The 24,504-nt window shown below is 52.6% G+C and overlaps 1 protein-coding gene across 2 annotated transcripts in view; it reads right to left on the bottom strand.

The window, feature by feature from the left end:
• SIL1 (SIL1 nucleotide exchange factor) overlaps positions 1 to 15,177 on the bottom strand; it is a 103,936-nt gene extending 88,759 nt beyond the window's left edge. Inside the window, exons 1-2 of one of the 2 annotated variants that reach the window (XM_080353154.1) lie at positions 15,135 to 15,177; positions 10,072 to 10,219 (exon numbers count right to left, since the gene is read on the bottom strand). The gene's annotated coding sequence lies outside the window, so the exon portion shown is untranslated. Of the gene's footprint in view, positions 1 to 10,071; positions 10,220 to 14,772; positions 14,808 to 15,134 lie in introns of those variants that run through there. The other variant, XM_080353155.1, reaches the window with a different exon arrangement.
• Positions 15,178 to 24,504: the final 9,327 nt, after the last annotated feature.

The following is a 24,504-nucleotide window of genomic DNA, read 5'->3' as shown; positions in this document are numbered from 1 at the left end:
CCCAAAGGGCTGTGGGGCATTGGAACAGGCTGCCCAGGGCAGTGCTGGAGTCACCATCCCTGGAGGGCTGGACAGACGGACATGAGGTTCTCAGGACATGGGGCAGAGACAAGGGTGGGTTATGGTTGGACTCGATGATCCTGAGGAGCTTTTCCAATCAAAATGATTCTATGATCACATGCTTGGACAAAAGGCATTATTCAAGTTTACCTATTTTTTTCGCTGCATCAGTACCTTTAATACGGTCTCAGAAGATGCCTTTCATAAGCAATTAAAAAAGCCCTGGGACAAGCAAGAGTATTAAGAGAGAACAGAGACACTACCAGGACAATCACCTAGCAGCAACTCTCACAATTCCCATTCTTTGACCCGGGCACTTCCCACCAAGATTAAAAATCGAGTCTTGCTCCCCAAGCACAAGAGCCCCCGAGCCGGAGCCAAAGCAGAGCAGCCAGCACCAGGCTGCATTCCTGCCGCTGCTTTAATTTTTCCTAAGGAAATTTAAACCAGCAAAGAGTTCCAAGGGCTGCGAATGCAGAAATAAATGCACAGCCAGAGAAGCTGAAAGAGAACATAATTCCTTCCCTCTCCTGTTCTTCATCACCTGCCACCTGTACTTTGGGGAAGGGTTTTCTGCCTTCCTGCCTGTGAGATGGTTGCAGAGCGACACGTGCTCACGCTGCCCCTCGGATCCAGATGCTTCAGGCTTCCTTGGTCCTTGGGCACTGTTTTAAGCTTATAAATATCAGAGAAGCAGCAAAGAAACCACCTGCGCACAAACCACCATCAAATGCAAGAAGTCCACCGCTGAAGAATACATTTCTTCTCTCATCTCTTGTCAGATAGGGAGAGCTATTTTAGATGTTACTTGTAGCAACGTATGGAAAAAAATAGTTGAAAATGTGACAGTACAGCATCATTTTAATTACACAATCCTTCAGGCACTGCCAAGCACAGGACATTGCATGTCCACGTCCTCAGAGGTCGGTGTGGGCTGGAGGCCTCCAGCAGAGGACAAGGTTTCACAGACCCCTCTGGAGGCCCCACCACCGTTATCAGATATCCCCAGTCGTCCTGCCTTTTGCTTCGTCAGCCTCTGCCACGCGGAGCTTTGATGCCCCAAGTGACTCCCGGTGCGCAGACCTTCTTTCCTTTTGCTGCCTGGACATGAAGGACAGCAACCTGAGCTCCTCGGCTTCTGACGGGCAGATCGACGTTGCACAGAGCCCCTGTCTCTGCGATTCATCTGGTCTCTTCAAACAGCAGCAGAGCCACAGCTTGTGATCTGTGCCAAACAGCATTTTCTTGGAGAAGAACAGTTGCGCTGGCGCTCAGCTCCACCTTGTCACAGCAGAACGGGCTGTACTGGTGCTTCAAAGCGCTCCTCAACCTTAAATCCTTATGTCACAATGACAAGGCAGGGAACCTGCCCCTGTATGTCCCACGAATCCCAGCAGACGTTATGAAACAGCATTTCTGCGAGCGTCTGAGCCGCCGCGGGAGCCTGTGTGTGCTGCCAGCCGCCCCGGTCACCGCGCTGGAGGGCTGCACGGTCCACGTGGCTCCTCTCAACGGGGAAAGCTCCAGGAACCGCTTCGCTACGGACATTTGAAGTGTGAGTCTGGACCTTACGGGTGTGCCCAACGCTGGGTCATGCAGAGAGGCTCCAAGAAGAAGTAAAGCTTCCAAACAGCAGGACTGCTGCCAGGCCATGGGCCCCCGAAACCGTGCACACCGCCCTGTGGAGCCGGGGGGTCAACCAGGAACAGCACCATCACAGAATCATTTTGGTTGGAAGAGACCCTCAGGATCATTGAGTCCAACCATAACACATCCCCGGCACTGCCCCATGTCCTGAGAACCTCACGTCCGTCTGTCCAGCCCTCCAGGGATGGTGACTCCAGCACTGCCCTGGGCAGCCTGTTCCAATGCCCCACAGCCCTTTGGGGAAGAAATTGTTTCCAGATCCAACCTCAGCCTCCCCTGGCGCAACTTGAGGCCGTTTCCTCTGCTCCTGGCGCTTGTTCCTGGGGAGCAGAGCCCGACCCCCCTGGCTCCAAGCTCCTTTCAGGCAGTTCAGAGATCAGAAGGTCTCCCCTCAGCTCCTGTTCTCCAGCTGAACCCCCAGGTCCCTCAGCCGCTCCCATCACACTTGCGCCTCCACTCCATCCCGCTGCCCCTCGGCCACGGCAAAGTCAGGCCCCAGCAGCCCAAAAACTGGACTAGGGAAGGAGGAAAACAGAGATGCAACCAGAAGCGAGTGCTTTTCCCCTGTGATTTTCTCTTCCAAGGGACGACTGTTCATAACCTCAGCATCCTTCAGTTCAAAAGACAAGCCCCACTGTTTCTCATCCGGAGTTTGGAGCAACAGCAGGAGACCCAGCCATTTAAAAGGAACGTCCTTTTGTTAGTGAATACCCTAAAAAGAGCCATTTCCCAGACTGGCACATCTCCGGAGCTGAGCAGCACCAGCCTGCGAAGGGCCCAAGGAATCAAGGCTGTTCCAATGACAACCTCCACAGCGACCGTAGACGTCACACGCGAAGACAAGTTTTGGCAGTGACCCCGATGCAGGGAGTGTGAGATCCCAGGGCACGCAGCACCAGGCAGGGACGGTGACTCACACCTAGAGACTTTGCAGAATTAGGGTCAGGCGGCATATTTTTTCCAAGGCAAGGACCCTGTCATTTATGCATTAAATGGCACATTTATTCTGCTATTCAGGAAGAAACCATAATTACAGTGGCCTCCAGTCTCCAGCTTTTTCAGTCTGTACTTAAAGAAAGAGCAAAAAAACGACCAAAGCAAACAGCACTTGCACAAAAACCTCCGAAATGGCTTTTAGTTGCAGGACAAAAGTGGGGCGGCTGACAAACCGCGTCCCTTATTGTCCTGCCTCCTTTCTGTTTCGTAACAGCAGCCCGGCGCTGCTTTGGTGGAGATTTACAGAGAGGGTTTTTTCCCCTCTCGAAAGCAATAATAGATGGGCAGCAGAAAACAGAAGAAATTAACGAACACAGTAATTATTCCCAAAGTTGCAAATAGGAATGATTGCTCACCCTGAGACAACTTTGGAAAACAAGATTAAAATGCTTAGGGGACATATTCTTGAAACTGCAGGTAATAGAACACATAAAATGTATTTACAGTATCTCACAGGGGACGTGTACTTTTATTCTGCTGAGGAATGTAGTATTTCACCCCTCATTACAGAGTCAAAAGGCTGTCCTAAAAAAAACAACTTAACAAAGCATCTTTAATGGTAACCAGGTCCGGTTTCAGAAGCGCAGGCTTTGCACACCGAAGCGCAACAAGAAACACAATGAGCATCTGCAGGAACACCTAGCGCACAAACAACATTAATAATCTATACAAATAGCACCATTTAACACCCGGCAAAAAGGAGGCTGGAATGGGAGGTGGGTTTAATCAGACACTCTGCTGGAACTTCCCAGGAGGAGGAGAAAGAGGAGGAGGAAGTCAGACTCGCCTTCCCCAACTTCCTCGGTGCCCGTGAAGCCGCGGCTGCCAGTGAACAGACTGCGCCTCCAGCACCCGCCAGCAGAAACAATTTGTCATGTGTCACATCAAATAAAGCCTTGGGAGACCACTGCGCTCCCTGAAGCGGACGGCTGCCAAACTCCAAAGGAGAAATGCAAGAAACCGGGCTGGCCGGTGTCAGCCCCACGTGCTTACAAGACCAGCGCACTTCTCACTTTTGAACCACATCGGTACAACACAGCCTGTTCCTGTGCAGCACTCCGTGCGAGACAGACGTCAACAACATCCATCATTAAAAGGAATTTGGTCTTCAAATTCCACTCTGCGCTGAAGCTCCTCATAGTCCAGGAACCTCACGTTCCTCACCCAGCGTCTTGCTCGTCCTAGGGAGGCGTTGAGGCCGCTGATGTTCGTCCAAGAGCCCTGGTGCTGTAACGTGCCGCCATGGATTATCGTCTGCCTGAGCAAGCGCTCCTCCTCACGCTCTCACTATAAATTAATTCCCCCAAACTTGAATTGCAGATTACTTTTTTTTTTCTTTTAAATAGTCCTAGAGCATTTTTGCCCCTAAACCTGCCCTGGGCATATCTGCAAGATCTAATCGTGCCAGTCAGTACCATGAGGAACCCAAATCACTCGCCTGCTCCTGCAAAGACCAGGCTCACGCACTTACTGTCTGCACGGGGGCAAATCCCTCAGCCCAGGGCTGAGCTGCTGGATCCAGATGTTCCAGGTGCCAATGTGCTTCATCTGGGGTCACCCGCCTGAGCTCCATCATGGCCAGAAAAACAATCCCATCCATAGAATATAAGCAATGGTCCCAGAAAAGTTGGGTCTGCCCAAGGTTCCTCGATGGGAAGCGTGAGCAGCCCCAGAAGAAGGTGAGAGCATCGCAAAGTGAGAGCAGACGGGAGAGGGGCAGGAGATCCAAAGAAAGGATAAGACAAGTAAGAGACACCATCTCAAGTCACCAAAAAGCAACGGCCTGCCCCAAAGCCCAGCAAGGGATCCTCAAGTGACACTACGTATCAACAAAAAGACAACAAAAGAAAAGGGAAAGTCTGGCAGCCTAAAGCGAGGAACAAGGGAAGAACAAGTTAGCAGGCACAGGGCATGACCTTGGTGTTGGCACTACCAGCACAAACCTCAGCTGCATGGGGTTTTTTTTGAGAACTTATTTAACGAGCATCTAATGCCTCATGACAAGTTATATTTAGACACTGTTTTAACTGTACCGGGACTCCTCTCCAGCCACAGGGACTGGCATCAAGCACAGGACACACGAGGAGAAACGTCTTTGCTGGGAGGTGCCAGAGCCTGGCCCAGGCTGCCCAGAGCAGGTGTGGAGTCTCCTTCTCTGAGACATTCAAACCGCCTGGACCCATGTGTGTGATCTGCTCGGTGACCCTGCGTGAGCAGGTGGGGCTGGGGATCTGCAGAGCTCCTGAAACCCAGCCAGGATGGGGTTCTGTGGCACCGTCTCGCCAGCCTTACTTGGTCAGGGTTGTTGTTTCCTACGAGGGTCTGGTCCAGCGCAGGAAGCGCCACGAGCCGGTACATGCAGCGGCAGGGCTGTAAAGCACTAGTGCTGCTGCTCTGCAGAGGGAGCAGAACATGGGCTGCATGGGGAGCGTTAAACCGAGACGGCGCGGAGGAGGAGGTCAGCAGACACGAGCCTGCCACTGACAGCGACGCTCCTCAGGCACTTACAGCTGCAGCGACGCAAGAGGCAGGCTTCTGCAGGCTCCCCCAGGCTTTGCACGCTCCCGCTTCCACCCCAGAGCCCCGTGCACGGTGAGCGGGGTAGGCGGCAGCGCGGCACGGCCAGCACGCACCCAGGAGCCACTCATGGTGGGTTAAACAGGGAAAGCTTCAGGCATCAATCAGGACACGGCTTGAACTCACATCTCTGAAGAAAGGACATGGGGTCATCCTCTGAAAAATTAACCTTTTTTTCAGTTCTCTGACTCACAGAGATTTCAGAGAGAAATCAAAGGGTTGTGGTGCTGCAGGAGTCCAGGGTGCCCACACTGATTTCCTCACCAAATTCTGGTTATGTTTTTAAACAAAGCGAGTTTTCCCAAAACCTGGGAGAGAACAAAACCACTAGCCACCAGAAAGCAGCCGAACTCAAGGATCCTCCAGTCAGCGATGTCGCTCTGCTCCTCAAGCGATGCTCTGCGCAAACCCAAGCAAAGGAGCCCATTTACATCACCACCGCTGAATTGCTTCACCCCTAGAAAACTTGTACAAGTGCCACGCTTGTGAGTGGCCATTATGATTTCCAACAGCCTCCCGCTGACGCTCAGCCTGCCCAAGCTCCTCTGCATACATTTTGTACTTGATTACCCCACGCTTGCTGGAAGAAACGGAACAGAACACTTTCAAGAGCCACTTGCTTATTCCTGAGTCACGTACAACAACGTTGGATGCAACAACATCATTCTTACCTCCCAGTAGCAGCGCAAACCACATCCAGTCACCGGAGAGCGGCGTTTTCCACCGAAGGAACGAGAACCTCACACCCAGCCCTTGGGTTTTGTAACCCTCACAATGACCCATCTCTACAAGCCGTAAGGTAACTCAATATTCCAAACTAAGTCCGGAGCTTGCAGCAGAATCCAGCTCACCCAAGGCTCCAGGTGCAAATTTTCCATAGCGTACCAGTTTATTTTGTGGGCAGGATGACATCAAGAAAATTAACTATGAGTAAAATTTAAAAAACTCCCCCTAAATTGCGTAACTGCACTAACGCTGCAATGGTGAGCAGGCCAAGTGCATTTGAAGGGCTATACATTTTCACTTCCAGAGCCCTAGAAAAGAAAACGGAATGACTGTGCTGTATCCATAGCACCCACCATTTGTTATTGTCTGTCTATTGATGCTTATTTGAAAAACAGAATTTAATTAAACCCCACAGTACTGCACAGCCTGCCTTTGAAATACGCCTGCATTAGCGGATCATTACAGAAAATGAAATACGGCTTCATATCGTATTTTTCAAATAAGGTCCTAAAACATTTACAAATTAAATAATACTCTTGCAGAAAGAAATCAAGAGATACAGCGTTCAGCAAGGGCAAAGAGATGTTTACAAACACGATCTGAAACGAGAGGTGCAGGTGACGAGGCAGAGCGGTGCCGGAGGCTCTTCCAGGCCGTGTCCATGCGGCTCTCCGTGTACCAGGAAGGGGAGGAAAAGCGAGCACGGAGGCAGCGCTCCCGCAGCCCCACGGAGGTTTTGGCACGAGCCCATGGGTGTCCGGGGTGCACTGGCACAGTGTGACAAGCCGGGGACGTGCCCACGCTCCCTGGCATTTGGGAGAGCTCAACGCATCCTTCGGAACCCCGGTCAGAGTCGGACCCGTCACCGGGCAGGAAACTCATGCAAGCGACTCAGCGCAGGGAAAATCTGGACTCTCAACAGGTAGAAAAGAGACGCAGAAAGGTGCTCTCGCAGCAGGATGAGAAAGATTGTGCTAATATTTACAAGGAGGGGAAAAACAAAGGGAGCTTTGGTTTCTCAGGCTAAGTACAGGTACAAGCAGGTTCGTGAGTCGGCGCTGGTCACGGCAACAACGCCTGATGCTGAGCAAAGCGAAGAGCATGTTAAAAAGTGAATATTATATGAGCCTCACACCTCAGGCCTGAAGCGATTCAAGATTTATCTTTTCCTTAATAGCATCTGGGGCGATGCCAAGTGTTCATTGACAAATTATTTACTCAGAGAAATCATTTTCCCTAAACAAGTGTCACCTGTCACCGCATCCTTCTTCACGGGCACATGGAAACGACTGGGCCCCGTGGTTCCTACAGCCCCATCTCCATGGCGATGCACCAAAGGAACCGACCAGAGCACCAGGACAAAACAGCTGAAGATGGCAGAGCCCTCAGCAGCGGGAGCCCCGGAGCACAGCAGGCAGGGCTGTCACAAGCAGCACAGCAGCCAGCCCACAAGCAGGCTGGAAATCACATGGCTCCGGGTTGGCTGGGTTTCAGGAGCTCTGCAGATCCCCAGCCCCACCTGCTCACGCAGGGTCATAGAGCAGATCACACACGTGGGTCCAGGGGGTCTGAATGTCTCAGAGAAGGAGACTCCACACCCGCTCTGGGCAGCCTGGGCCAGGCTCTGGCACCTCCCAGCAAAGACGTTTCTCCTCATGTTCACATGGACCCTCCTGTGTTTCAGTCTGTGCCCGTTGCCTCTCACCCTGGCGTTGGGCACCACTGAACAGAGTCTGGTCCATCCTCTGACACCCACCCTGAGTTATTGACCCCATTGATCACATCCCTCTCAGCTTCTCTTCTCCAGGCTCAACAGCCCCAGCTCTCTCAGTGTCTCCTCATCACAAAGATGCTCCAGACCCCTCATGATCTTCATGGCCACCGCTGGACTCCCTCCAGTAATTCCTTGTCGTCCTTCAACTGGGGAGCCCAGCACTGGACCCACAACTCCAGACGTGGCCTCCCCAGGGCAGAGCAGAGGGGCAGGAGCAACCTCCCTGACCTGCTGCTCACACTCTTCCTCACACCCCAGGTACCATTGGCCTCTTGGCCACAGGGCACATTGGTGACTCGTGGCCAACCTGTTGTCCCCCAGAACTCGCAGGGCCTCTCTGCAGAGCTGCTTTCAGCAGGTCACCCCAACCTGTGCTGGTGCCGGGGGTCGTTCCTCCCCAGCTGCAGGACCCTGCGCTTGCCCTGATTGAACTCCATCAGGTTCTTCTCTGCCAGGTCTCTGGATGGCAGCGCAGCCCGTGGTGTGTCAGCCCGTCCTCCCAGTTTGGGATCATCAGCAAACCAGCTGAGGGTGCAAATCGGTATGTTCATCCAGGTCATCGATGAACAGGTTGAACAGGACTGGACCCAATGCTGACCCTGGGGAACCCCACTGACTACAGGCCTCCAACAGACTCTGCACATTGATCATGAAGAAGAAAACCTTGCAAGGGCACTTCTGGATCCATTTTACAGGAAGATGATAAAAGGGATCAGCAACCGACAGCCGAATTCCCGGACGTCCCGCTGAGTTCTCATCAGCATACGAATATATTATTTGGAGGGAACACGTTCCGCCTGGCACATAATCATTGAAAGCTGTCACCTTCCAGCCAATGCGGGGCTTCCTCTGCCAAAAGGATCCTTCTCTGCGAATCAGGGACCCCTCACCAACGTCACATTGCAAAATTCAAATGAACAGCTGCGGCAAGGAGCGACCCACGGTGCAGCGCATTACTGGTTCCACAAGAATAATGAGCACTGGGACCACGAGACACTTGGGTAAAACCCACCAGAATAGAGAAGATGCAGTCCAGGATCCTTCCTAAAGGAAAAATACGGTGGCAGAGGGACATGTGGATGTGAAACAGCTGGCACAGAAAACATTGCACTGGGGATGGAGACTCCATGCTCACCTACAGCTCGCCAGCATGATTCACCTTTGAACACACCGAAGGTTTAAAGCAGAGCGGACCGCTGCCTCCCGCCTGCTGGAGGAAATAAAGGGAACGGGATGCCCAACAAAGATGAAACGGTGCAGCCCAAGTACCCCCGAATGCACCCTGATTCTGCAGTTCAAGGTTAAACATCCCACTCGCACTAATTTCAGAGCCTGTCTCTCTCAAAAGCCATGCCACGTAATTAGAATCATTATAACTATTATTAGACCGTAATATTATTATAGCATTTTTGCTACATTTGACATCTGTTGGCTGATAGATTTAACTGGTACATAAGAAATAATTGCACTTAGATTTCTTGCAAATGAGCACCAACGTGGAAGGTATTAAAGCATTCTGTGTTGAAAATGTTGATTTTATGGAAGTACGCTTGAAATAAAAATTCTAAAATTAACAGCTAAACCTTTAAAAACTCTCATTAAAGAAACTATTTGGGTTTAAAGTTGGCAGTGGTTAAAAAAACCCTTTTTTCTTTAGATGCTTAAAGGGATATACCTGGCTCAGTATCTCCTTCAGATCAACATCCGCATCCTCTTCCCACCTACCCTGGTGACCCAGAGGTTTCTAAATCATCCTTCCATCCTCGTCCTCCCTCTGCAGCAGGCTTTCAAATTATTTGGGCAAAGAGTCCGACTGTGCAGAGAACCGGTATAATCAGGACTCTCACAACCTGCTCACTGAAGATCCTACAGAATTATCAGCAAACAGACATCCAGAACAAGACACAGCTCCTTGCATCCCACAGAGACCAAAAGGCTTTGCAAACTGGCCTCAGGATGCAATTTATCCACCCCCATAATCCAGAGTGGAACGCAACCTTTCTATCGGTGTTTAACAACAGCATGCAGGCCCTGGGGAGATATAAGGAATAATCCAACAGAAACCACGGGAATGCTTCAGGGAGGCTGAATTTTCTCCCCTGGAACTGAAATTTGGTCAGGGCACCCAGTCCTGAGGAACCCTGTGCGGTCCTTGAATTCAGCGAGGCCCAAAGTCCACCCTATAGTTCCAGCGACGCGCAAAGAAAGATGTTATAGCAGGGGGGTTGCACTTCAGAAAAGGACAAACCTCTTACAATTCAAAAAGCTGAACAGAGCAGCTCGATACTTACAGAACCCTGGGGCAGTCAGAGCTGGTCCTGTTGGGAGGTTTTCATCCAGGTAAATGTATTCCAGTTACAGTAACTCCTCTTCCTTACACTTCTTTGCGTTGAGCCTTGGTAGAACAGGGTATCCTGCAGCCGCTCCCACAGCGACACACTGTGCAGGGACAGAAATGAGCGTGATTCATTTTTCCAGAGCAAGATATCCCCCTCGCCCAGAACAGAGAAACCACACAAGGAACTTTGAATTGCTTCAGGAGAAAAATGTATTTTTACTGCTTCAGTCACATACAGACAAGTTTAACTTTCATTGAGGACAGGAGTAGCGAGGATAAAAAGGGCAGCAGGACACTCCGGACACCAATTCCCCACACGGACCCCTCTGCTACCAAAGCTGACACCTGGGGAGCAATGGGTGGAAATCAGGGAGCACTGAGAGGAACTCCGACTAACTGAGCTCACCTTAACGAGGCACAGTGCTCATTACTAAATATGGGCGCTTGGAGCTGAGTCCAGGTCTGCTTCTGTTCATCCTTTTCATTAATGGCCTGAACAAAGTCCTTTTACAAAAGCCCAGGGGATGCCCAGCAGCTCAGAGCTGGGAGCACTCCAGAGGTCACGCTCAGAATTGATAAACTGAAGAAAAGTTCCCAAAACACACACAAATCAATAAACAGCGAGGAAAACAATGCAAAGAACTGCACTTGGAGACAGCAAAAACAAAGACCAAGCGCACAAACACAGCACGGGGGAAATTGCTCTGGAGGGAGAGGTAATGCTGAGGAAAACCGGGGACTGGACTAAAACCATGACGAGTGTCAGTGCTGGGACAGCACAGCTCCAGTTCCAAAGAGCTACACACTCCGTGATTTAAAAACACCAAGTTCCTGACTCAGGGCTGGCTGGCCGTGCTCTGTGATGGGCACAGCCCCTGAGAAAGTCCAGACAAAACAGGAGGTCTGGGCACCAAGCAGAGCCCTCAGCACTGCAAAACACGCAGCCCGTCCTCCAGCATCATTAGTAACATTTAACAGCTCATTACAAGAATCACAGAATCATTTTGGTTGGAAAAGCCCCTCAGGATCATTGAGTCCAACCATAACCCACCCCTGGCACTGCCCCATGTCCTGAGAACCTCATGTCCGTCTGTCCAACCCTCCAGGGATGGTGACTCCAGCACTGCCCTGGGCAGCCTGTTCCAATGCCCCACAGCCCTTTGGGGAAGAAATTGTTCCTAAATCCAACCTCAACCTCCCCTGGCGCAACTTGAGGCCGTTTCCTCTGCTCCTGGCGCTTGTTCCTGGGGAGCAGAGCCCGACCCCCCTGGCTCCAAGCTCCTTTCAGGCAGTTCAGAGATCAGAAGGTCTCCCCTCAGCTCCTGTTCTGCAGCTGAACCCCCAGGTCCCTCAGCCGCTCCCATCACACTTGTGCTCCAGCCCCTCGCCACTAGCCCTTGGGCTCCCCATTCTGTGAAAGCAACAGACAAAGCAGCTCACTGAATTTGCTGCAAGGATGAGTTAGATGAGGTACCAGGCTCTCCTAGACCAGGATTTCAAGGCCCAGAGGGAACTCACCCCCATCTGCACCAGCAACCACCGCTGCCCAGCCCAGAGTTGCATCTCTCACCTGGCCCCAGGACAGGGGCACAGACAAGGAGACTTTTCCAGCCCCAAGTTTCATTTTAACACCCTCCACCTGGCCACTCCTACATCTCCACAGCAGTGAGCTAAATTAACAGTCTTTTCTCCCCCAAAATACAACAGAGCTCCTTGTCCTGCTGAAAGGGCACCCACACAGCAACGCAACAACGGGCTCCCCACGCGCAGCAGGACAAGAGATGCCAAGCTGGGCTGCTCAAAAGGAAGGCAAAAGTTTCCCTCCTCCCTTCAGACCCCCAAACAGCCCTACCAATCTGGGCAATGTGCTGCAGCCCATAAAGATCATCACCTCCCTGCCCCAGCAGAACAATTTGGGGGCTGACTGCTGAACGCAATCATCAAAACAAGGTGTTTCAAATCAGGTGAGAGCAGCTGTGCCAGCATAGCTGATGCCAAACACGCACAGCTGCACCGAAGCCCTACCCACAGCTCCATAGGAAACCCAGCCAGGGGGCAAGAGCTACAACTCTGATGCAAAAGCGGCGTTGAACTTCCAGGAATGTTTAAGATTTCCCAGTGACTCGAGTGGATTTTATATATATATATATGTATTCACTTTTTTGAGTCAGAGCTTTAGGAGCGAGCCGCCTAACGAACCACAGCCAGGAGCGATTTGACAAAGCCTTCGTTAGCACACACCAGCTCCTTCCACGGGGCTGCTTCCCAGAACATCCCCAGTGTTGTGTCATTTCTCACTTTAGGTGCTAAGAATACCTACGTGTTAATAAAAAAATAATAACTAGCTTTACAGTGAGCTTAATCAACAAAGCACTCAACAAATCTTAATTAAAGCTGATTCACCTCCTTCACAAGCAGCAAGTTAAGCGTCGTTTCTCAGAGGGGAAAGCTGAGCAGTAAGAGAGATGAGGTGGGTTATAAAAGCCACAGAGGGAGCTGACAGGATTAACACATAGAAAGGCCGACTATTATCCCTAAATGTATCCCAATAATCCCCTGCCTGCCAAATTCGTGGGTTACAGATGACACGCTTTCAACCACACCTGCCCAGCTTGACCACAGCTTCCAGGTAGAGCAGGGAGAGGTTTTGAGGATGCTGGAGAGTGTTTCAGGTGTATAATGCTCAACTGGAAGAAAGGAGAAGGTGGAGCGGTAGCACCAGTGCTGGTCCTGCTGTGTTTTAGGGCACAGATGTCAAAATCATCTTCATCGGGGGCCGCGTCGGCCTCCCGGTTGCTTTCAAAGGGCCGAATGGAATTAAAAATTCCATTCGGCCCTTTGAAAGCAACCGGGAGGCCGACGCGGCCCCTGGTGATGAGTTTGCCAGCCCTGGTTTAGGGGATGGTGTTGCGGGTCCAAGAGATGTTCTGACAACTTAATTGCCAGTTTCCAACTTGTTTCTTTAAAAGGAACGTATTTGGATCCCTTCAAATCTAGAAAATATGTGGTCACACAGGTGGCAGAGCACACTGCGCTCACCTCTGTTAAACTGCACATCTACACCAAAGTTTCTGGGGTAAGATCTCGGATGTTTCCACCACAGAAACACCTTGGAGGCTGCTGAAAGATCCCAACGCGGTCCGGGCTGGTCATTTTAAGGCAGTTTGGAGAAAGAAAGGGAGAACGAAAGAAGTTCATCCCCCAATAATGCTGCTTCCAGGGCACTGGTGAATGCAAGAGGATCACAGAGCAGAAACGCTGCGGCAGCGCGGTCAGTAAACGACACGGTGTCATCAGCTTCTAACGCTGCAGGGACTTATCTGCACTTGGAATGTTTCCTATCGGGGCTGGAGGAGCCTCCTCCCGCAAACAGAAACCAACAGCAGCACCGGTACGGATTAAACCCCTTTGGTGAGCAAATTAAACACGTCGGCAAAGGCAGACTTTCCGCCTCTAAGCCGTATGCGTACTAGGTTAGTTCTATCAGCAAAACACTGTTAAATAAATAATGTGCCCCTAAGAAAACACAGCTACAGAACTCGTAAGTGTAAACCCCAGCCATCTTGAGAGGCGGGTGGCGTTGATTATTTGTCAAAGATTACTTCTAACGCAAGTGCTAGTCAACCACTGAAGTTAAACATTTTGAGTCAATATTCCAAACAGTGTTTATGTGCAGAATGCCCCTTGCTCAGTTTTCACCTCTGGTTTTGTGAAACATGTAATTTCACTAGTTCGCTGGCAGGAGAGCCGCATGCAAGTTTGTACCAAAACGATCAAAGAGTTTTAAAATTCAGGCCTCACGTTACTGAGTGCCTACCCTGAAGAAAAAATCCATTTTAATGGCCCAGAGCTACACCAGCAGCATCAGGACATGTCTACTGCACCACCCCCAGGTGCAAGTGGGGACTGAGCTCCCCAACCCACCTCCTGCTCAAGGCTGAATCCAAACTGTTCTTGTTTTCCACAGAATCCCAGAATGTGAGGGGTTGAAGGGCCCTGGAAAGCCCACCCAGTGCAATCCCCCCATGGAGCAGGAACACCCAGATGAGGTTACACAGGAAGGTGTCCAGGCGGGTTGGAATGTCTGCACAGAAGGAGACTCCACAACCCCCTGGGCAGCCTGGGCCAGGCTCTGCCACCCTCACCCCAACAAGTTGCTTCTCATGTTTAAGTGGAACCTCCTGTGTTCCAGTTTGCACCCATTGCCCCTTGTCCTGTCACTGGTTGTCACTAGCAGAGCCTGGCTCCATCCTCCTGACACTCCCCCTTTCCATATTGATCCCCAGGAAGGAGTCCCCCCTCAGTGTCCTCTTGTCCAGCTCCAGAGCCCCAGCTCCCTCAGCCTTTCCTCACACGGGAGATGCTCCACTCCCTGCAGCATCTTGGTGGCTGCGCTGGACTCTCTCCAGCAGTTCCCTGTCCTGCTGGAACTGAGGGGCCACAGCTGGACACAAGATTCCAGGTGTGGTCTCCCCAGGGCAGAGCAGAGGGGCAGGAGAACCTCTCTGACCCACTGACCACCCCCTTCTAACCCACCCCAGGTACCATTGGCTTCCTGGCCACAAGGGCCCAGTGCTGGCTCATGGTCACCCTGCTGTCCCCAGGACCCCCAGGTCCCTTTCCCCTACGCTGCTCTCTAACAGGTCGTTCCCACCTTACACTGGAACCTGAGGTTGTTGAGTTTGTGTCTAAACCCTCCAGTGCAGGGGCTCCTGTCGGCTCCCCGCCCCACGCTCTGCAGGCAGGTGCCACCTCAGGGCCTTCACTTTCGGTCACTTCCAGCACGCAACAGCTGCCGTGCCGAGGCAGCCCGGGCCTCCGGAGCCGCACAACCGCCGCTATCCCGCCCCAGGAGCAGCCGCGGGCCCAGCGCCCTCACAGCCGGGACAGGCCCGGCCGGGCCCGCCGAGGCCTCACGAGGGGTCGCCTCCCCGAGGGCCCCCGCAGGACACGCAGCCCCGCGGCCCCAGCCCCGACCGGGCCCAACTCCGGCGGCCCTGGCGCGTCCCCACTCACCGCTCCGCACCGCGCACACGCGGCTCCGCCCCGCGCTCTCCCCGCCCCGCGGCCCGGTGGGCAGCTCCGCCCCGCCCGGCCCAGCGCGGCACATCCTGTCCCGGGCGGGCCGCCGGGAATGGGGGGGTGACCCAGAGCCGCCCCCGCTGTGCGCACATGGCACAGTCACAATGTGAGGGGCTGGAGGGCCTGGAAAGCTCACTCAGTGCAATCCCCCCATGGAGCAGGAACACCCAGATGAGGTTACACAGGAAGGTGTCCAGGCAGGTTGGAATGTCTGCACAGAAGGAGACTCCACAACCCCCCTGGGCAGCCTGGGCCAGGCTCTGCCACCCTCACCCCAACAAGTTGCTTCTCAGATTTAAGTGGAGCCTCCTGTGTTCCAGTTTGCACCCATTGCCCCTTGTCCTGTCCCTGGTTGTCACCAGCAGAGCCTGGCTCCATCCTCCTGACACTGCCCCTTTCCATATTGATCCCCAGCAATGAGTCCCCCCTCAGTGTCCTCTTGTCCAGCTCCAGAGCCCCAGCTCCCTCAGCCTTTCCTCACACGGGAGATGCTCCACTCCCTGCAGCATCTTGGTGGCTGCGCTGGACTCTCTCCAGCAGTTCCCTGTCCTGCTGGAACTGAGGGGCCACAGCTGGACACAAGATTCCAGGTGTGGTCTCCCCAGGGCAGAGCAGAGGGGCAGGAGAACCTCTCTGACCTACTGACCACCCCCTTCTAACCCACCCCAGGTACCATTGGCTTCCTGGCCACAAGGGCCCAGTGCTGGCTCATGGCCATACAAACAGCCCGTCTTGCACAGTGGACACTGCGGAACAGTTCACACGGACGCACAGGCACAGGGTTCTTTTCAGCAGCGAGAGCTGAGCCAGGCTGAGCTCACTCTTATGAACAGCTCTCAATTTAAAAGTTTACAGATATGGGCCTGAACCAAGAGGTTAGGGTGTTTTTTTCAAAAAATGTTATCCCAGATGTAAGGAACGTTTAACAAAGAACGGTTGTTTTTACATCACTGAGGAGCTGGTGCCTGAGCCCAGCAGGGGGAAGGAAGAGAGACATCGGACTGTGGATCCTTAATGTAAAACAGTCTCTTCCTGGAATATATACTGACACCTGTATATACCTGTATTTACAAGTTAATTTAGGGGGAAGTGTAGCCAAAGTACCAGGAATCCATATTGATAAGGGGAAGGGCATTGTATGTATCGGGTGTTCTGTAAACCCTGCAGTACCAGCCAACGGGGAACAGGAGGGAAATTGCGGCCGGGATTTTGGGGGGGTATAAGCAGGGGCTTTTTGCCCTGTTATATGTGCCGGCCTTTAGGTAGAACACCCAGTCTTGCAAAATCGTTATTAAAATATGCTTTGCTGAGAGATCTTGCCTGGGCCTATTATATTTTCAAAATAATTTTTTCCTACACCAAACGCACCACACTCATGTTGTGACTGTTGCAGTCACATTCCCATGCATATCTTGTGGGTGGTGTTCAACCCACTCATTCACACGCCCAAGCCCAACATTCACACATCATACATACGGGGGCGGTTTTCTGGCCCGAGATACCGTTCTCACTGGCCTGGGCTATCGCTCCTTAACACTCATGCTTCTGTACAACCTGTCCAAGGCCCTTTAGCTGAACTGCACACCCTGCTGTTCCCACCCACACCAGCCCCGCCGAGGCAGCGCAAATCCAGTCACCCTGCGGAAGCCGCTGACCGACTGCTGGTTTTGCCTTCCAATGTTGGTTTTAGGGAAAAAGATCAGCAGCTTTCCCAAACAACATCTGCTTTCTTTCGGGGTGGCCTCATGCCACGGACTCCAAGCACCAGGACCTTCGCTCTTTGTGTGTCATCACTGGGGCTATTGAGGAACCACGGGGGTCATAGAATCACAGAATCATTTTGGTTGGAAAAGCCCCTCAGGATCATTGAGTCCAACCATAACCCACCCCTGACGCTGCCCCGTGTCCTGAGAACCTCATGTCCGTCTGTCCAACCCTCCAGGGATGGTGACTCCAGCACTGCCCTGGGCAGCCTGTTCCAATGCCCCACAGCCCTTTGGGGAAGAAATTGTTCCAATATTCATATTCGCAAGGTTCATGAGATGCTGTTGGCCTCACAACCCTTCCCTGCCACGGGCTGCTTCAGCACCCCCTTGTTTTTCACACGTTTTGGGGGAGGTAGTGAAGTTTCAGGTAAACACACGGGTGTTAATTCACAGCTCTGTCACCCAGTGTCCCCGGACCGTGCTGAGGGAGAGGTGAGAAAATGAGAGCACAGGGCACAGGTACGAAGTCCCCTCTGCCTCGTTAGCTTGCAGCGCCATGCTGATTAAAACCACCTGCCAAAGCATTTCTCACCCTTGCCCTGGCCGGTGACCGAGTGGTGGCACTGCAGAAATGACAGCAAGCCACAGCCATGGGCTCAGCAGCCCTCCTCCCCGCCAGGTCTGCACTGTGCGCCGGGCAGCGGCCAAAATAACCCCCACCAGCCCCAAAATTAAACCCACGGTGAAGGATGCTCGGTGACAGCAAGGAAGAGCTGACGGCACGGTGTGAGGTGACTGGTGGGATGCCGTGTGCCCGCCCTGACCCCAGGGCTGGCGTCCCCTCACCCATGCACCGAGCCAGCACCCGCAAAGATCCTGGAGACAGGAGATGATAGACTGTAAGCAAATCCCAGCTTTATTTTCCAGTAAACAGAGTGTTTTCAGTCTTTTCAGGTTCAGCATAAGCACCTCAGTACCAAGACCCAGAAGCAAAGCCAGTCACGAGCGCCCCACAGATTTATTGGTGTTTAACACCGTGATTTTTTGGGCAGCTACGTGATGTCTGGCAGGACAGAGCTCCTGGTCCTGGACACATGGCAGCGCTGCCATTGCCCCCAGCTCAGCTCGGGCTCAGCCACCCAGCTCTGCCCAAACCTGCCGAGGTTCCTGCAGCGGGGCAGGTGAGCTGGATCTGCAGGGAACCATCAGGAGCCAACGTAACAGGCTCAGGCAGGATCTGTCAGCAAAGCATATTTTACTAACAATTTTGCAAAAAGGGTGTTCTACCTAATGGTAAGCACACAAAACAGGGCAAAAAGCCCTTGACTACATCCTCCCCGAATCTCGGCCGCAAATTCCCTCACCTGCTCCCCACTAGCTGGTACTGCAGGGTTTACAGACCACCCGATGCCTGCCTCAGTTTACCCATCTCATTCTTCTAATTCTAACTCCTCCCTCCCCTTATCGATTTATCTAAAATATGGATTCCTGGCTCTCTTGCTACCTTTCTCCCTAGCTTAACTTTTCAAATACAGTAATCATTTTGCATTTGGGGCTTAGTTCAAAGAGACTTTGTTCCGCATTCAAGATTCACAGTCAGATGTCTCTCAGTCCTTCCCCACTGGGGTCAGGTCCCCAGTTGTAAAAGCAACATTCCCCCTTCAATGGCTCCCTGCAGACGCAGTCCTTCCTTTGTTTCTGCCCGGTGAAACGGCACTAAGGGGATGCTCCGCCGTCTCTCCGAGGGCACGGTGAGCCTTGTCTCTCAGGCACAGCAGAAAGAGCAAGAAACCCCTCCAGCAGCCAAACCCCAGGCTGGCAGCGGGGCAGGGCTGCACCCCCAGGGCTTGCACCCCAAGAACCAAACACAGGCCAGGGCAGCGGAGCTTCTCCCCACCTCAGAGCCCGTGACAGCCCCAGGCGGCTTGCGAAGCCCTGCTGAGCGCTTGCTCCATCCCAAAGCAACACAAGCCTAATCCCGCCGTCTGACACCGCTCACACATCAAAGAGAATAAAAAACACGCTCCACATGAAGATTTTGCATTTTGAGTGCTTCTGTTTGATCTGATGGGGTGGAGTTTGCTTTTCAAAGGTATTGGAGAAGATGGGTGTGAGAGTAATGTAGGGCTAGGAGTAATTCTTCATCAATGTACTTAAAGACAATCACAGCACTAGGAGGGACGCCTAATTGTGGAGTTGTGTAATTAGTTTTTATGTCACTGCAATTATTCTGTTGGCTACATATAAAGAACATGGCAAAATGCAGCACTTAATTTTAAATCAAGACTTGATTCTCTTTTAGTAGGTAATTGATGTTGATCACATCACTTAGCAGCGACTATAAAATGTGCTATTTAGACTGTAAAAGGAAGGAGAAAAGGCCTGAGCAGATAGGTAATTGATGGATCACAGGCTGCTTTGGTGGGAGGCAGCGTGAATCCATCAGACTCCACTTGTCTTTGTTTCCAGCCCCCTCTGGGCACCATTCGTAGCCCAGAGCGCTAACAAACACGGAGCTGCTGATCCCCGGACAGCAGCAGCAACAGGTGAATTTGCACTTAATGAGGTTTATTTATTCCTTGTGCTTAAATACCTTATCTTAAGGGCAAGCTTTGCTCCAAGTGGCTTGGCTTTGAGTGCAGGGTGGGATTCAGGGCTGGAGCAGAGATGCTGCAGTCGCTGTAGGGATGGAGCTGAGGGCCGCAGGGTGACTCTTAGGCCATCAGAAATTCAGATTTTCCTCAGGAAAAGGCATGTGGGTTAGTTTGTGAGCTGTCTCCCCTCCTCAGGCCTGCATGGCTTTTCCAGCAGCTCAGCCACGGCAACGTGTCCCAGATTTGGTCAGAAAGGGAATTACCCGGCTGGTGCCAAATATCCCCATGCACATGATGGGACATTGAGTTTAAGTCCAAAAGCAAAATCAAATACGAAGGTGCCATCGCTGTGAAGCCTCACGGTGCTGCCCCTTCCCACTTAACTGCTAATTTTTGCTGTTTTTTTCACGCTAAAATAGCTGCAAGAAGTTTGGTTTGGAGGACAGCCCAGAGGAAAGGCAGGTGGAGAGAGAGGTTCTCCTGCCCCTCTGCTCTGCCCTGGGGAGACCACACCTGGAATCTTGTGTCCAGTTGTGGCCCCTCAGCTCCAGCAGGACAGGGAACTGCTGCAGAGAGTCCAGCGCAGCCACCAAGATGCTGCAGGGAGTGGAGCATCTCCCGTGTGAGGAAAGGCTGAGGGAGCTGGGGCTCTGGAGCTGGACAAGAGGACACTGAGGGGGGACTCATTCCTGGGGATCAAAATGGAAAGGGGCAGTGTCAGGAGGATGGAGCCAGGCTCTGCTGGTGACAACCAGGGACAGGACAAGGGGCAATGGGTGCAAACTGGAACACAGGAGGTTCCACTGAAAGATGAGGAGAAACTTGTTTGGGGTGAGGGTGGCAGAGCCTGGCCCAGGCTGCCCAGGGGGTTGTGGAGTCTCCTTCTGTGCAGACATTCCAACCCGCCTGGACACCTTCCTGTGTAACCTCATCTGGGTGTTCCTGCTCCATGGGGGGATTGCACTGCATGAGCTTTCCAGGGCCCTTCCAGTCCCTGACATGCTGCGATTCTGTGAGATGCTGTTCCACGCAGACTGAGGCACAGACACCCGCAGGCACCAGCACCTTCCCGTTCCCCCACACTGGGCTCTCCCCATTCACCAGGAGGGTCTGATTGCCCTTTTCCCCTGGCAGGACACCAGGGCCACGTCACCTGCGAGGTGTTGTTCTCCCAGAGACCAAGCAAACCCCACAGGCTGTCAGGTGCTCCTCAGGGTGAGTTTCCAGGCGGCAGCGCTGGGTTTTGCCCTCCACGTGTGCCCCAAAATAGATGGGTTTGTGTCCGGCCAGTCCCTGGGAAGACAGTCCTACCAGGATTTTCCCCTGCTGTCTTTCCTTCCTCTCAACCTTTTGTGTCGTGCTGTAGCTCCAAAAGGTTCTATGAAATCCAGGCTCCAGCATGTGCAATAGGTTAACAAGCTGCAGCTCCAGCGCCGTGCCGCATCCCTGCCCAGCCGGCCCCGGCCATGGAGCTGCCGGCAGCCGCTTTCCATATGGAGACGATGAAACGTGTCTTCACAACCAACGAGTGAGTCATGACCCAGGCTGAGTTCAGAGCAGGTGAGTTTTGTGGTGTGTGTTCATCCAGAGAGGAGATAAGTGAACCCCAGGCTTGAGATGCTGTCCCGGGGGCACCCCAGAAATCAGTTTGGGCAGGCGATGAGCTCAACACAGACTTTGTTCTGACCAGAACTGTTCAGCAGAAAAAAAATACAAATAGAGTTTATTCAAAATCAGTCAGCACTCTGGCAACATTTAATAACCCACAGGTTGGATGTCCCAGTTGGGATATTCTCACCGCACCAGCACACCAGGATGATGATCCCCAGCCCGCATTCACTCATATGAAGAGGCCTCTGTCACTCGGGGGACCCCACAGAAATAATCGCTTGCCCGGCGGCACACGGGCTCACTCACGGATAAATCCAGCAGAAATCCGTCCCCAAGGAGCAGGTGAGGGCTCGTCCTGGGAAGTCTCCTCAGCCCATCCCTGGTGCCAGGGGAGGCTCCGATCACAGTCCCGCTGCTCCCAGACCACTCCAAGGGCGAGGTGACCGTGAGGGGATGTGACAGTCACACTGACCGGGGTGTGCAGGTGAGGACAGGGACACTGGAGGACAAAAGGTGCTAAAGAACCACCACCTGCCCTATTGACAGGTCCAGAGCTCATGGGGTGTCTGCAGCTGCCACAAATGGAGTGTGTTCATCCCCAAAGGGTTGCCCCACTTGCTTTGAAAAATGCTTCTTCTCACCCATTTTTTGTGCTGGGACACAGGGGCTTTCGCAGGACCAGCTTTGTCACATCAGCATCAGCCTCTCCAAATTGCCACAAGGATCAGATGGGTCCCGCCTGCAGCCTCTCATCACCACCAGCCCAAATACTAGTGCATTCACCATCAAGAAGAATTAAAATTTACTAATCCGAGGGCTTTTATCGTCAATTGTTAGAGGCTCCGGAGCAGTAAATGGGATGTGACGAGCCGAGGGGCCATTCCCGCTCATGGGATGCTCTGCCCACGGGGCTGGGGTGAGGCGCGAGGTTCAGAATCCCAGCAGGTTCTTCTCCATCTCCCAAGGCTCTTCTCCATCTCTCCAATACCCCCACCACACAGCTCGACTCTCCTGGGATCCCGGCAGCTCCAGCCGGGGCAGCGAGGGTGGATCTGCCTCACTGCCAGAGCCCGGCAATGCCACATGACGCCAGCATTTCATTACGGGTTATTAACAACACCGTTCATCACAGCCACGTGGTTTGCCGCACATAGGCTGCCCACTGGGCTTCCCCTGCTCCTGTTTGATATCAGGTTTGGATTAAATTAGATAATGTGGCAACGGTGATCAATTTAAACGTGCTTTCCTATGAAGGCATGCACAAATTATTTAGAAGAAGAGAGAAAGAAGATGAAGAAGGGAAGGGAAGGGAAGGGAAGGGAAGGGAAGGGAAGGGAAGGGAAGGGAAGGGAAGGGAAGGGAAGGGAAGGGAAGGGAAGGGAAGGGAAGGGAAGGGAAGGGAAGGGAAGGGAAGGGAAGGGAAGGGAAGGGAAGGGAAGGGAAGGGAAGGGAAGGGAAGGGAAGGGAAGGGAAGGGAGCCCATAACAAGAGCAGAGAGACCTGGTGGGTACATAACAGGCGTGAAGGGAACACGGAGTTTTTGATGCCAGCAGCTCGGCTGTGACCCGTGGGCAGCAGCGTCCCAGGGATCCTTTCCAGAATCAGTCACCTCTAGTGACCTCAGCGGGAGCTTTTCCAGGCACTCACACACCGCAGCACGCACCGTTCCACAGGCACAGGGACAATTAATAAAACACATAAGGCGGAAACAAGGAGACAGTAAATCTCAGCGATGTCGCACACTTGAAGGAGAGGGGACGGTTATGAGCTGTTACTCCCTGCAAAAATGGGCTTTAAATCACCATCCATCACAACACCCGGCGCTGGATGCTCTGAAGTTGTCAGCAAAGGCTTCGCGACTCCTTCACACTGCAGTGCGAGCGAGCCCCATGCCCCTTACCTGGAGATACTCATTGCTCGGCAGCACCCAGCTTCTGCTACTGCTCACTGTGCCTACCAGCACCCAGGGAGAAAACAGCCCCGTGAAACACCAAAGAGACCAAACACAGGGATTTTTTGGAGTCTCAACTCGGTACACCCGTAATGACCAGGCTGCGGTGTTTGGGAAAACAGCCGGGCACATCTGCAGCAGGGAGCACAGGGAAGAACAAGGACCCTCTGCCCTGTCCATGCCGGCAGCACAGCTGGGTGCAGGAAACAATTATTTTGCAAACATAATAGGCTCAGGTGGGATCTCTCAGCAAAGCAAGTTTTTTAATAACAATATTGCAACACCAGGTGTTGTACCTAAATGTCAGCACACCTAATAGGGCAAAAAGTCCCCGCTTATATCCCCCCAAAATCCCAGCTGCAGTTTCCCTCTCATGTTCCCCATTGGTTGGTACTGCAGGGTTTACACACCACCCGACGCATACAATGCCCTTCCCCTTATCAATCTATTTAAGATATGGATTCCTGGCCCTTTGGCTACACTTCCCCCTAAATTAATTTGTAAATACAGGTGTCAGTATATATTCCGGGAAGAGACTGTGTTTTACATTAAGGATCCACAGTCCGATGTCTCTCAGTCCTTCCCCCCGTTGGGCTCAGGCGCCAGCTCCTCGGTTATGTAAGAACAACCGTTCTTCGTTAAACATTCCTTACGTGGGAAATGCAGATGTTACGGAGCAGCAGCTGAGAACCCTGTCACCGCTGCAAACCCTCGAGGCTGCCAGTCCCGCGGCTGCGCTGCCGCTTGCCAGCACTGTTGCATTTCCTCAGCTTTCCATCAGATTCCTCATCCATCTGAACTGCGAAGATAAGTATGGAAACAGAGCAGCATTTCCAGCCCTCTCCTGTGTGTCGATCAGCCGCGCGGGCAGCGCCCGGGTCTGCCCACGACTCGGTCGGGAGAAGCGTTTGGGGAAACTGGGTGATAAACTGGGTGATAAGTTCCAAGAAGTCGTAACTGGCAAAACCAAGAATTTGTGAATCGGACCAAGGTGTTACCTCAGGGCTGTGAGATTTCCAGCTTTGAGAAGGATAAAAATCTGTAACAAGTGTGGTGTTCCCCACAGAAAGCTCATCACAGCATTACATCTGAGAGCTAATGCCTACACCACAGGAGAATTTTTGGCAAGGGGCAGAAAGGGGACTCCAATTAAAATGTGTCAGCATCATCAGACAGAGGATGAGACTTGCTCACATGTCATCAGATACCGCCCTGTGGTACAAGACATGGGGATTAAGAGACAAACCCAGCTCTGTGAATGGTTGGTGCATGAACCCAGAACCAAAAAGCTGCTGAAAGATGAGCAAAATGACCTATATAAACTGGACCTCGTGTTTGTGAGAGGAGATGAGGCCCTCGGATGGACATCACAGAGCAAACCAACATCTCCAGCAGGCAAAGCAGCACAGAAATTGCAGAAATATCAATGCCTTGAAGGCCAA

The sequence above is a fragment of the Nesoenas mayeri genome, assembly GCF_963082525.1.
Source record: "Nesoenas mayeri genome assembly, chromosome: 14".
In the NCBI taxonomy this organism is placed as follows: domain Eukaryota; kingdom Metazoa; phylum Chordata; class Aves; order Columbiformes; family Columbidae; genus Nesoenas; species Nesoenas mayeri.
The sequence above is the reverse complement of the archived record's forward strand: the minus strand, read 5'-3'. Positions and strand labels throughout refer to the sequence as shown.